The sequence below is a fragment of the Pavona decussata genome, unplaced genomic scaffold (assembly GCF_977016875.1).
Source record: "Pavona decussata unplaced genomic scaffold, jaPavDecu1.1 SCAFFOLD_13, whole genome shotgun sequence".
Taxonomy (NCBI): Eukaryota; Metazoa; Cnidaria; class Anthozoa; order Scleractinia; family Agariciidae; genus Pavona; species Pavona decussata.
This window is the reverse complement of record NW_028145436.1, coordinates 1,586,321-1,597,500: the sequence shown is the minus strand read 5'-3', so window position 1 is coordinate 1,597,500 and position 11,180 is coordinate 1,586,321.

Here is an 11,180-nt window from a genome sequence, read left to right as displayed (position 1 = left end):
GACCATTGGCAAAAACTACCACAAGACATCAAAGATCGCAGACTTTCTACTTTCCCAAGAAAAGTTAAACAGTGTTTACTATCGAAGCAAATTTAACCTCTTAGCCAGTCAAATTCTTCTAATTTTTTTTATTTTAACAATAAGTATGTGCAGGTTGTGTGTCGTGTGTGAGTGTGTATATTTTCATTATTTATGAATGATTTACTCCAATGCTTTAAGACAAACGACTGCCCAGGAGTAATGCTGGGAAACCAGTCTCTAAATAAATTGCCTAATGCATGCAGATGATTTGTTAGTAATAGGTCCCTCTCCACAGGGATTGCAGCAATCAATTAATGTTATGAAAAAACATGCAGAGGAATGTAACCTCAAAGTCATCATATTTAGTGGAAACGGCCACACCAAAAATAAGGAAAGTTTCACAAAAGCAAACGAGCCATTACACATCATTGATGAACAAACATATTTAAAGGATAGAAAATGAATTCATCTGGTCGCTTACACCTACGCACAAGACATTCTCTGTAAAAAGCTTCCAAAGTTCTATCAAATATAAAATGGTCGTTATCTAATTCTAATACGACTAATTATTAATTATTATTCCTTTAACCACGGGACTAAGTGTTCCTCGTCAAAAAAGTTCGCTATTAAACCCCAATGCAAGAGGAACCTTCATTCTTGTACCACAGAGAAACCAACAACGTAACAAGTAAGAAAACTACACCCCAAACGTAAGAATTACTAACCCCCAAACGAAAAAAAACTAACCCCCAAACGTACCCATTACTAACCCCCAAACGTAAGAAAACTAACCCTCAAAAGTAAGAATTACTAACCCCCAAACGTAAAAAAACTAACCCCCAAACGTACGCATTACTAACCCCTAAAGGTATGAAAACTAACCCCAAACGTGAGAATTACTAACCCCCAAACGTAAGAAAACTAACCCCCAAAACGTAAGCATTACTAACCCCCAAACGTACGAAAACTAACCTCAAAACGTAAGAATTAATAACCCCCAAACGTAAGAAAACTAACCCCCAAGCGTAAGCATTACTAATACCCAAACGTAAGAAACGTAACCCCCAAACGTAAGCATTACTAACCCCCAAATGTAAAAAAACTAACCCCCAAACGTAAGAATTACTAACCCCCAGAAGTAAGAAAACTAACCCCCTAACGTAAGAAATACTCACCCCCAAACGTAAGAAAACTAACCCCCAAACATAAGAATTACAATCCGCAAACGTAAAAAAACTAACCCCAAAACGTAAGCATTACTAACCCGCAAACGTAAGAACACTAACCCCCAAAAATAAGAATTACCCAAACGTAAGAAAACTAATCCCCAAGCGTAAACATTACTAATCCACAAAAGTAAGAAAAGTAACCCCCAAACGTAAGCATTACTAACCCCCAAATGTAAAAAAAACTAACCCACAAACGTAAGCATTTTTAACCCCCAGACGTATGAAAAGTAACCCCCAAACGCAAACGTAAGAAAACTAACCCCAAAACGTAAGCATTACTAACCCCAGAACGTGAGAAAACTAACCCCCAAACATAAGAAATACTAACCACCAAACGTAAGAAGACAAACCCCAAAACGTAAGCATTATTAACCCCCAAAGGTAAGAAAACTAACCCCCAAACGTAAGAATTACTATACGACAAACGTAAGAAAACTAACTCACAAACGTAAGAATTACTAACCCCCAAACGAACCAAAACTAACCCTCAAACTTAAACAATACTAACCCCCAAACGTAAAAATTACTAACCCCCAAACGTAACAAAACTAACTTTCGAAACGTAAGCATTACTAACCCCCCAACGTAAGAAAACTAACCCCCAAACGTAAGAACTACTAATCCCCAAACGTAAAAAAACTAACCCCCAAACGTAAGAACTACTAATCCCCAAACGTAAAAAAACTAACCCCCTAACGTAAGCATTACTAGCCCCCAAAAGTAAGAAAACTAACCCCCAAACGTAGGAATTACAAACCCCCAAACGTAAGAAAAAATAACCCCCAAACGTAAGCATTACTAACACCCAAACGTAAGAAAACAAACCCCCAAACTTAAGAAATACTACTCCACATACGTAACAAAAATAACCCCCAAACGTAAGCATTACTAATCCCCAAACGTAAGAAAACTAGCCCCCAAACGTAAGCATTACTAACCCCCAAATATAAAAAAAGTAACCCCCAAACGTAAGCATTACTAACCCCCAGAAGTAAGAAAACTAACCCCCTAACGTAAGAAATACTCACCCCCAAACGTAAGAAAACTAACCCCCAAACATAAGAATTACTATCCGCAACCGTAAAAAAACTAACCCCAAAACGTAAGCATTACTAACCCGCAAACGTAAGAAAACTAACCCTCAAAAATAATAATTACCGAAACGTAAGAAAACTAATCCCCAAGCGTAAACATTACTAATCCACAAAAGTAAGAAAAGTAACCCCCAAACGTAAGCATTACTAACCCCCAAATGTAAAAAAAAAACTAACCCACAAACGTAAGCATTTTTAACCCCCAGACGTATGAAAAGTAACCCCCAAACGCAAACGTAAGAAAACTAACCCCAAAACGTAAGCATTACTAACCCCAGAACGTGAGAAAACTAACCCCCAAACATAAGAAATACTAACCACCAAACGTAAGAAGACAAACCCCAAAACGTAAGCATTATTAACCCCCAAAGGTAAGAAAACTAACCCCCAAACGTAAGAATTACTATACGACAAACGTAAGAAAACTAACTCACAAACGTAAGAATTACTAACCCCCAAACGAAACAAAACTAACCCTCAAACTTTTAAAGCAATACTAACCCCCAAACGTAAAAATTACTAACCCCCAAACGTAACAAAACTAACTTTCGAAACGTAAGCATTACTAACCCCCCAACGTAAGAAAACTAACCCCCAAACGTAAGAACTACTAATCCCCAAACGTAAGAAAACTAACCCCCTAACGTAAGCATTACTAGCCCCCAAACGTAAGAAAACTAACCCCCAAACGTAGGAATTACAAACCCCCAAACGTAAGAAAAATAACCCCCAAACGTAAGAAAACAAACCCCCAAACTTAAGAAATACTACTCCCCATACGTAACAAAAATAACCCCCAAATGTAAGCATTACTAATCCCCAAACGTAAGAAAACTAACCCCCAAACGTAAGCATTACTAACCCCCAGAAATAAGAAAAGTAACCCCCAAACGTAAGAAATACTAACCCCCAAACGTAAGAATTACTATCCGCAAACGTAAAAAAACTAACCCCCTAACGTAAGAATTACTAACCCGCAAACGTAAGAAAACTAACCCCCAAACGTAAGAATTACTAACCCCCAAAACCTAAGAAGACTAACCGCCAAACGTAAGCTTTATTAACCCCCAAGAGTAAGAAAACTAACCCCCAAACGTAAGAATTACTATCCGCCAAACGTAAGAAAACTAACTCGCAAACGTAAGAATTACTAACCCCCAAACGTAACAAGAGTAACCCCCAAACTTAGGCAATACTAACCCCAAAACGTAAGAAAAGAAACCCCCAAACGTAAGCATTACTAACCCCCAAATGTAAGAAAACTAACCCCCAAACGTAAGAATTACTAACCCCCAGACGTATAGGAAAACTAACCCCAAAACGTAAGAAATACTAACCCCCAAAGGTAAGAAAACTAACCCCCAAACGTAAGAATTACTATCCGCAAACGTAAAAAAACTAACCACAAACGTAAGCATTACTAACCCGCAAACGTAAGAAAACTAACACACAAACGTAAGAAAACTAACCCCCAAGCGTAACCATTACTAACCCCCAGAAGTAAGAAAACTAACCCACAAACGTAAGAAATACTAACCCCCAAACGTAAGAAAACTAACCCACAAACGTAAGAATTACTAACCCTCAAACGTAAAAAAACTAACCCCAAAACGTAAGAAAACTAACCCCCAAACGTAAGAATTACTAATCCCCAAAGGTAAGCAAACTAACCCCCAATGTAACCATTACTAACCCCCAAACGTAAGAAAAGTAACCTCTAAATGTAGGCGTTTTTAACCCTCAAATGTAAGAGAACTAACCCCTAAACGTAAGATTTACTAACCCCCAAAAGTAAAAAACAACTAACCCCTAAACTTGAGAATTACTAGCCCCTAAAGGTAAGATAACTAACCCCTAAACGTAAGCATTACTAACCCCCAAACGTAAGCATTACTAACCCCCAAACTTAAGAAAACTAACCCCCCAACATAACCATTACTAACCCCAAAACGGAAGAAAACTAACCCCCAAACGTAAGAATTACTAACCCCTAATTGTAAGAAAACTAACCTCCAAACGTAAGCTTTACTAACCCCCAAACGTAAGAAAACTAACCCCCAAACGTAAGAATTACTAATCCCAATACGTAAAAAAAGTAACCCCGTAACGTAACCATTAATAACCCCAAAAGGTAAAAAATCTAACCCGTAAAAATAAAAATTACTAACCCTCAAAAGTAGGAAAACTAACCTCCAAACTTAAGCATTACTAACCCCCAAAATGTAAGAAAACAAACCCCCAAACGTAAGAAAACTAACCGCCAAACGTAAGCATTACTAAACCCCAAAATGTAAGAAAACTAACCCCCAAACGTAAGCATTACTAATCCCCCAAAGTAAAAAAACTAACCCTCAAACGTAAGCATTACTAATTCCCGAACATAAGAAAACTAACCCCCCAAACGTGAGAATTACTAACCCCTAAACGTAAGAAAACTAATCCCTAAACTTAGGCGTTACTAACCCCCAAACGTAAGAAAACTAACCCCCAAACGTCAGAATTACTAGCCCCCAACCCAAGAAAACTAACTCCCAAATGTAAGCATTACTAACCCCCAAACGAAAGAATTACTAACCGCCAAACGTAAAAAAACAAGCCCTCAAACGTAACGATTACTAACCCCGAAAGGTAAGGAAACTAACCCCCCAACCTAACCATTACTAAACCCTTAATGTAAGAAAACTAACCCCAAATGTAAGAATTACTAACACCCAAACGTAAGCATTCCTAACCCAAAAAAGGAAAAAATTTAACCCCTAAACATAAGAAATCTAACCCACAAGTGTAAGCATTACTAACCACCCATCGTACGAAAACTAACCACCAAACGTAAGAATTACTAACCTTCAAAATTAAAAAATCGAAACCCGAAACGTAAGAATTATTAACCCCCGAACCTGAGAAAACTAACCCTCAAACGTAAGCATTACAAACCCCCAAACGTAAGAACTACTAACCCCCAAACGTAAGAAAACTAACCTCCAAACGTAAGAAAACTAACCTCAAAACGTACGCATTACTAATCCCCAAATGTAAGAAAACTAAACCCCAAACGTAAAAATTACTAACCCCCAAACGTGAGAAAACTAACCCCCAAACGTAAGAATTACTAACCCCCAAACGTAAGAAAACTAACCAACAAACGTAACTATTACTAACCATCAAACATAAAAAAACTAGCCCCCAAAAGTAAAAAAACTAACCCCCAAACGTAAGCATTACTAACCCCAAAAACGTAAGGAAACTAACCCCAAAACGTCAGAATTACTAACCCCCAAACGTAAGAAAACTAACCCCCAAACGTGAGCATTACTAACCCCCACACGTAACAAAACTAACCCCCAAAACATAAGAAATTTAACCCCCAAACATAAGCATTCCTAACCATCAAACGTTAGAAAACTAACCCCCAAACGTAAATCAACCAACCCCCAAACGTAAGAATTACTAACCATTAAACGTAGGAAAACTAACCCGCAAATGTAAGCATTACTAACCCCCAAACGTAGAAAAATTAACCCTTAAACGTAACCATTACTAACCCCCAAACGTAAGAAAACTATCGGCCCCAAACGTACGATTTACTAATCCCCAAACGTAAGAAAAGTATCCCAAAAATTTCAGAATTACTAACTACCAAACGTAAGAAACCTAACCCCCAAACGTAACCATTACTAACCCCCAAATGTAAAAAAAACTAACCCCCAAACGTAATCATTACTAACCCCTAAATGTAAGAAAACTAACTCCTAAACGTAAGTATTACTAAGGCCCAAACGTAAGAATTACTAACCGCCAAAGGTAAGGAAACTAACCCCCAAACGTAAGCATTACTAACCCCCAAAACGTAAGAAAACTAACCCTTAAACGTAAAAATTACTAACCCCAAACGTAAGAAAACTAACCCCCAAACGTAACTATTTCTAACCCCCAAACATAAGAAAACTAACCCCCAAACATAAAAGTTACTAATCCCCAAAAGTAAGAAAACTAACCCCCAAACGTAAGCATTACTAACCCCCAAACGTAAGAAAACTAACCCTCAAACGTAAGAATTACTAACCCACAAACGTAAGCATTACTAACCCTCAAACGTAAGAAAACTAACCTCCAAACGTAAGAATTACTCAGCATTAAACGTAAGAAAACTAACCCCCAAACGTGAGCATTAATAACCCCCACAGGTAACAAAACTAACCCCCAAAACATAAAAATTTTAACCCCCAAACATAAGCATTACTAACCACCAAACGTTAGAAAACTAACCCCCAAACGTAAGAATTACTAATCCCCAAACGTAGGAAAACTAACCCCGAGACGTAAAAATTACTAACCATTAAACGTAAGAAAACTAACCCCCAAACGTATGAATTACTAGCCCCCAAACGTAAAGAAATTAACCCTTAACGTAAGCATTACTAACCCCCAAACGTAAGAAAACTAACGGCCCCAAACGTAAGATTTACTAACCCCTAAACGTAAGAAAACTAACACCCAAACGTAGGCGTTACTAACCCCCAAATGTAAAAAAACTAACCTGCAAACGTCAGAATTACTAACAACTAAACGTAAGAAAACTAACCCCTAAACGTAAGCATTACTAACCCCCAAATGTAAGAAAACTAACCCCCAAACGTAAGCATTACTAACCCCCAAACGTAAGAATTACTAACCCCCAAACGTAAGAATTACTAACCCCCAGACGTAAGACAGTAACCCCAAAACGTAAGCACTACTAACCCCTAAAAGTAAGAAAACAAACCCAAAAAACGTAAACATTACTAACCCCCAAAGGTAAGAAAACTAACCCGCAAACGTAAGAATTACTAACCCCCAAACGTAAGAAAACTAACCCCTAAACGTAAGAATTACTAACCCCCAAACGTAAGAAAAGTGACCCCTAAACGTAAGAATTACTAACCCTCAAACTTAAGAAAACTAACCCCAAACGTAACTATTACTAACCGCCAAATGTAAGAACACTAACCCGCAAACGTAAGCATTACTAACCCCAAACGTAAAAAAAGTAACCCCTAAACGTAAGAATTACTAAGCCTCTAACGTAAAAAAAACTAACCTATTAAACGTACGAAAACTTACCCCGAACCATAAGAACTACTGATCCCAAAACATAAGAAAACTAACCCCCAAACGTAAGAAATAACAACTTCCAAAAGTAAGAAAACTAACCCATAAACGTAAGCAATACTAACCCGCAAACGTAAGAAAACTTACCCCCAAACGTAAGAATTAGTAACTCCCAAACGTAAAAAAACTAGCCCCTAAAAGTAAGAAAACTAACCCCCAAACGTAAGATTTACTAACACCCAAACGTAAGAAAACTAACCCCAAACTTAAGAATTACTAATCCCAAAGCATAAGAAAACTAACCCCCAAACGTAAGAAATAATAACTTTCAAAAGTAAGAAAACTAACCCATAAACGTAAGCAATACTAACCCGCAAACGTAAAAACACTTACCCCCAAAACGTAGGAATTAGTAACTCCCAAACGTAAAAAAACTAACCCCTAAAAGTAAAAAAACTAACCCCCAAAACGTAAGAATTACTAACCCCAAAGCATAAGGTAACTAACCGCCAAACGTAATACTTAGTAACTTCCAAATGTAAGAAAACTAACCCCCAAACGTAAGCATTACTAACCCCCAAACTTGAGAAAACTAACCCCCAAACGTAAGCATTACTAACCCCCAAACGTAAGAAAACTAACCTCCAAACGTAATTATTACTAACCCCCAAGCGTAAGAAAACTAACCCCCAAACGTAATAATTACTAAACGTCAAACGTAAGAAAACTAACCCCATAACGTAAGGATTACTAACCCCCAAACGTAAGAAAACAGACCCCAAAACGTTAAAATTATTATCCCCAAACGATAGAAAACTAACCCCAAAACGTAAGCGTTACTAACCCCTAAACGTAAGAAAACTAACCCCCAAACATAAGAATTACTAACACGCAAACGTGAAAAAACTAACCCCCAAGACGTAAGAAGTACTAACCCCAAAGCATAAGGTAACTAACCCCCAAACGTAAAAATTAGTAACTTCCAAATGTAAGAAAACTAACCCCCAAACGTAAGCATTACTAACCCCCAAACTTAAGGAAACTAACCCCCAAACGTAAGCATTACTAACCCCCAAACGTAAGAAAACTAACCTCCAAACGTAATTATTACTAACCCCAAAACGTAAGAAAACTAACCCTAAACGTAAGCATTACTAACCCCCAAAAGTAAGAAAACCAGCCCCCAAACGTAAGAAAACTAACCCCTAAACGTAAGAAAACTAACCCCTAAACGTAAGCATTACTAACCCCCAGACGTAAGAAAACTAACCCCTAAACGTAAGCATTACTAACCCGAAACGTAAGAACACTAACCCTAAACGTAAGCATTACAAACCCCAAACGTAAGAAAACTAACCCCTAAACCTAAGCATTACTAACCCCAAAGGTAAGAAAACTAACCCCTAAACGTACGCCTTACTAACCCCCAAACGTAAGAAAACTAACCCCAAGACGTAAGAAAACTAACCCCTAAACGTAAGCATTACTAACCCCCAGACGTAAGAAAACTAACCCCTAAACGTAAGCGTTACTAACCCACAGACTTAAAAAAAACTAACCCCTAAACGTAAGCATTACTAACCCCCAGACGTAAGAAAACTAACCCCTAAACGTAAGCATTACTAGCCCCCACACGTAAGAAAACTAACCCCTAAACGTAAGCATTACTAACCCCCAAACGTAAGAAAACTAACCCCTAAACGTAATCATTACTAACCCCTAAACGTAAGAAAACTAACCCCTAAACGTAAGCATTACTAACCCCCAAACGTAAGAAAACTAACCCCGAAACGTAAGCATTACTAACCCAAAGACGTAAGAAAACTAACCCCAAAACGTAAGCATTACTAACCCCCAGAAATAAGAAAACTAACCCCTAAACGAAAGCATAACGAACCCCCAAACGTAAGAACTATTAACCCCCAAACGCAAGAAAACTAACACCCAAACATAAGAAAACTAAGCCCCGAACGTAAGCATTACTTACCCCCAGACGTAAGAAAAGTAACCCCAAAACGTAAGCTTTACAAACACCCACACGTAAGAATTATTAACCCCCAAACGCAAGAAAACTAACCCCCTAAACGTAAGCATTACTAACCCCCAAACTTAAGAAAACTAACCCCAAAAGGTAAGGAATACTAACCCCCACCGTAGGAAAACTAACCCAAGAACGTAAGCATTACAAACCCCAAACGTACGAAAACTAACTGCTAAACGTAGGAAAACTAACCCCTAAACTTAAGAATAACTAACCCCTAAACGTAAGAAATACTAACCCCAAATCGTAAAAAAACTAACCCCTAAAACTTAAGCATTACTAGCGCCTAAACGTAAGAAAACTAATCCCAAAACGTAAAAATTACTAACCCCCAAATGTAAAAATAATTGCCAACAAACTTAAGCATTACTAACCCCCAAACGTAAGAAAACTAACCCCTAAATGTAAGCATTACTAACCCCCAGACGTAAGAAAACTAACCCCTAAACGTAAGCTTTACTAACCCCCAGACGTAAGAAAACTAACCCTAAAAGGTAAGCATTACTAACCCCCAGACGTAAGAAAACTAACCCCTAAACGTAAAAAAACGAACCCCTAAACGTAAGAAAACTAACCCCTAAACGTAAGCTTTACTAACCCCCAGACGTAAGAAAACTAACCCTAAAAGGTAAGCATTACTAAGCCCAGACGTAAGAAAACTAACCCCTAAACGTAAAAAAACGAACCCCTAAACGTAAGCATTACTAACCCCAAAGGTAAGAAAACTAATCCCTAAACGTAAGAATTACTTACCCCAAACGTAAGAAAACTAATCCCTAAACGTAAGCATTACTAACCCCCAGAAATAAGAAAACTAACCCCTAAACGTAAGCATTACTAACCCCCAAACGTAAGATAACTAACCCCTAAAGGTAAGAAAACTAACCTTTAAACGTAAGCATTACTAACCCCAGACGTAAGAAAACTAACCCCTAAACGTAAGAAAACTAACCCCCAAACGTAAACATTACTAACCCCCAGACGTAAGAAAACTAACCCCTAAACGTAAGAAAACTAACCCCTAAACGTAAGCATTACTAACCCGAAACGTAAGAAAACTAACCCCTAAACGTAAGCATTACAAACCCCAAACGTAAAAAAACTAACCCCAAAACGTAACCATTACTAACCCCCAGACATAAGAAAACTAAGCCCTAAACGTTAGCATCACTAACCCCAAAACGTAAGAAAACTAACCCCTAAACGTAAGCATTACTAACCCCCAAACGTAAGAAAACTAACCCCTAAATGTAAGAAAACTAACCCCTAAAAGTAAGCATTACTAACCCCTAGACGTAAGAAAACTAACCCGTAAACGTAAGCATTACTAACCCCCAAACTTAAGAAAACTAACCCCCAAACGTAACAAATCTAACCCCTAAACGTAAGAAAACTAACCCTTAAACGTAAGCATTACTAACCCCCAGACATAAGAAAACTAACATCTAAACGTAAGCATTACTTACCCCCAAACGTAAGAAAACTAACCCCTAAACGTAAGCATTACTAACCTCCAGACGTAAGAAAACTAACCCCTAAACGTGAGAAAACTAACCCCTAAACGTAAACATTTCTAACCTCCAGACGTAAGAAAACTAACCCCTAAACGTAAGTATTACTAGCCCACAGAGGTAAGAAAACTAACCCCTAAACGTAAGCATTACTAATCGTCAGACGTAAGAAAAGTAACCCCTAAACGTAGGAAAA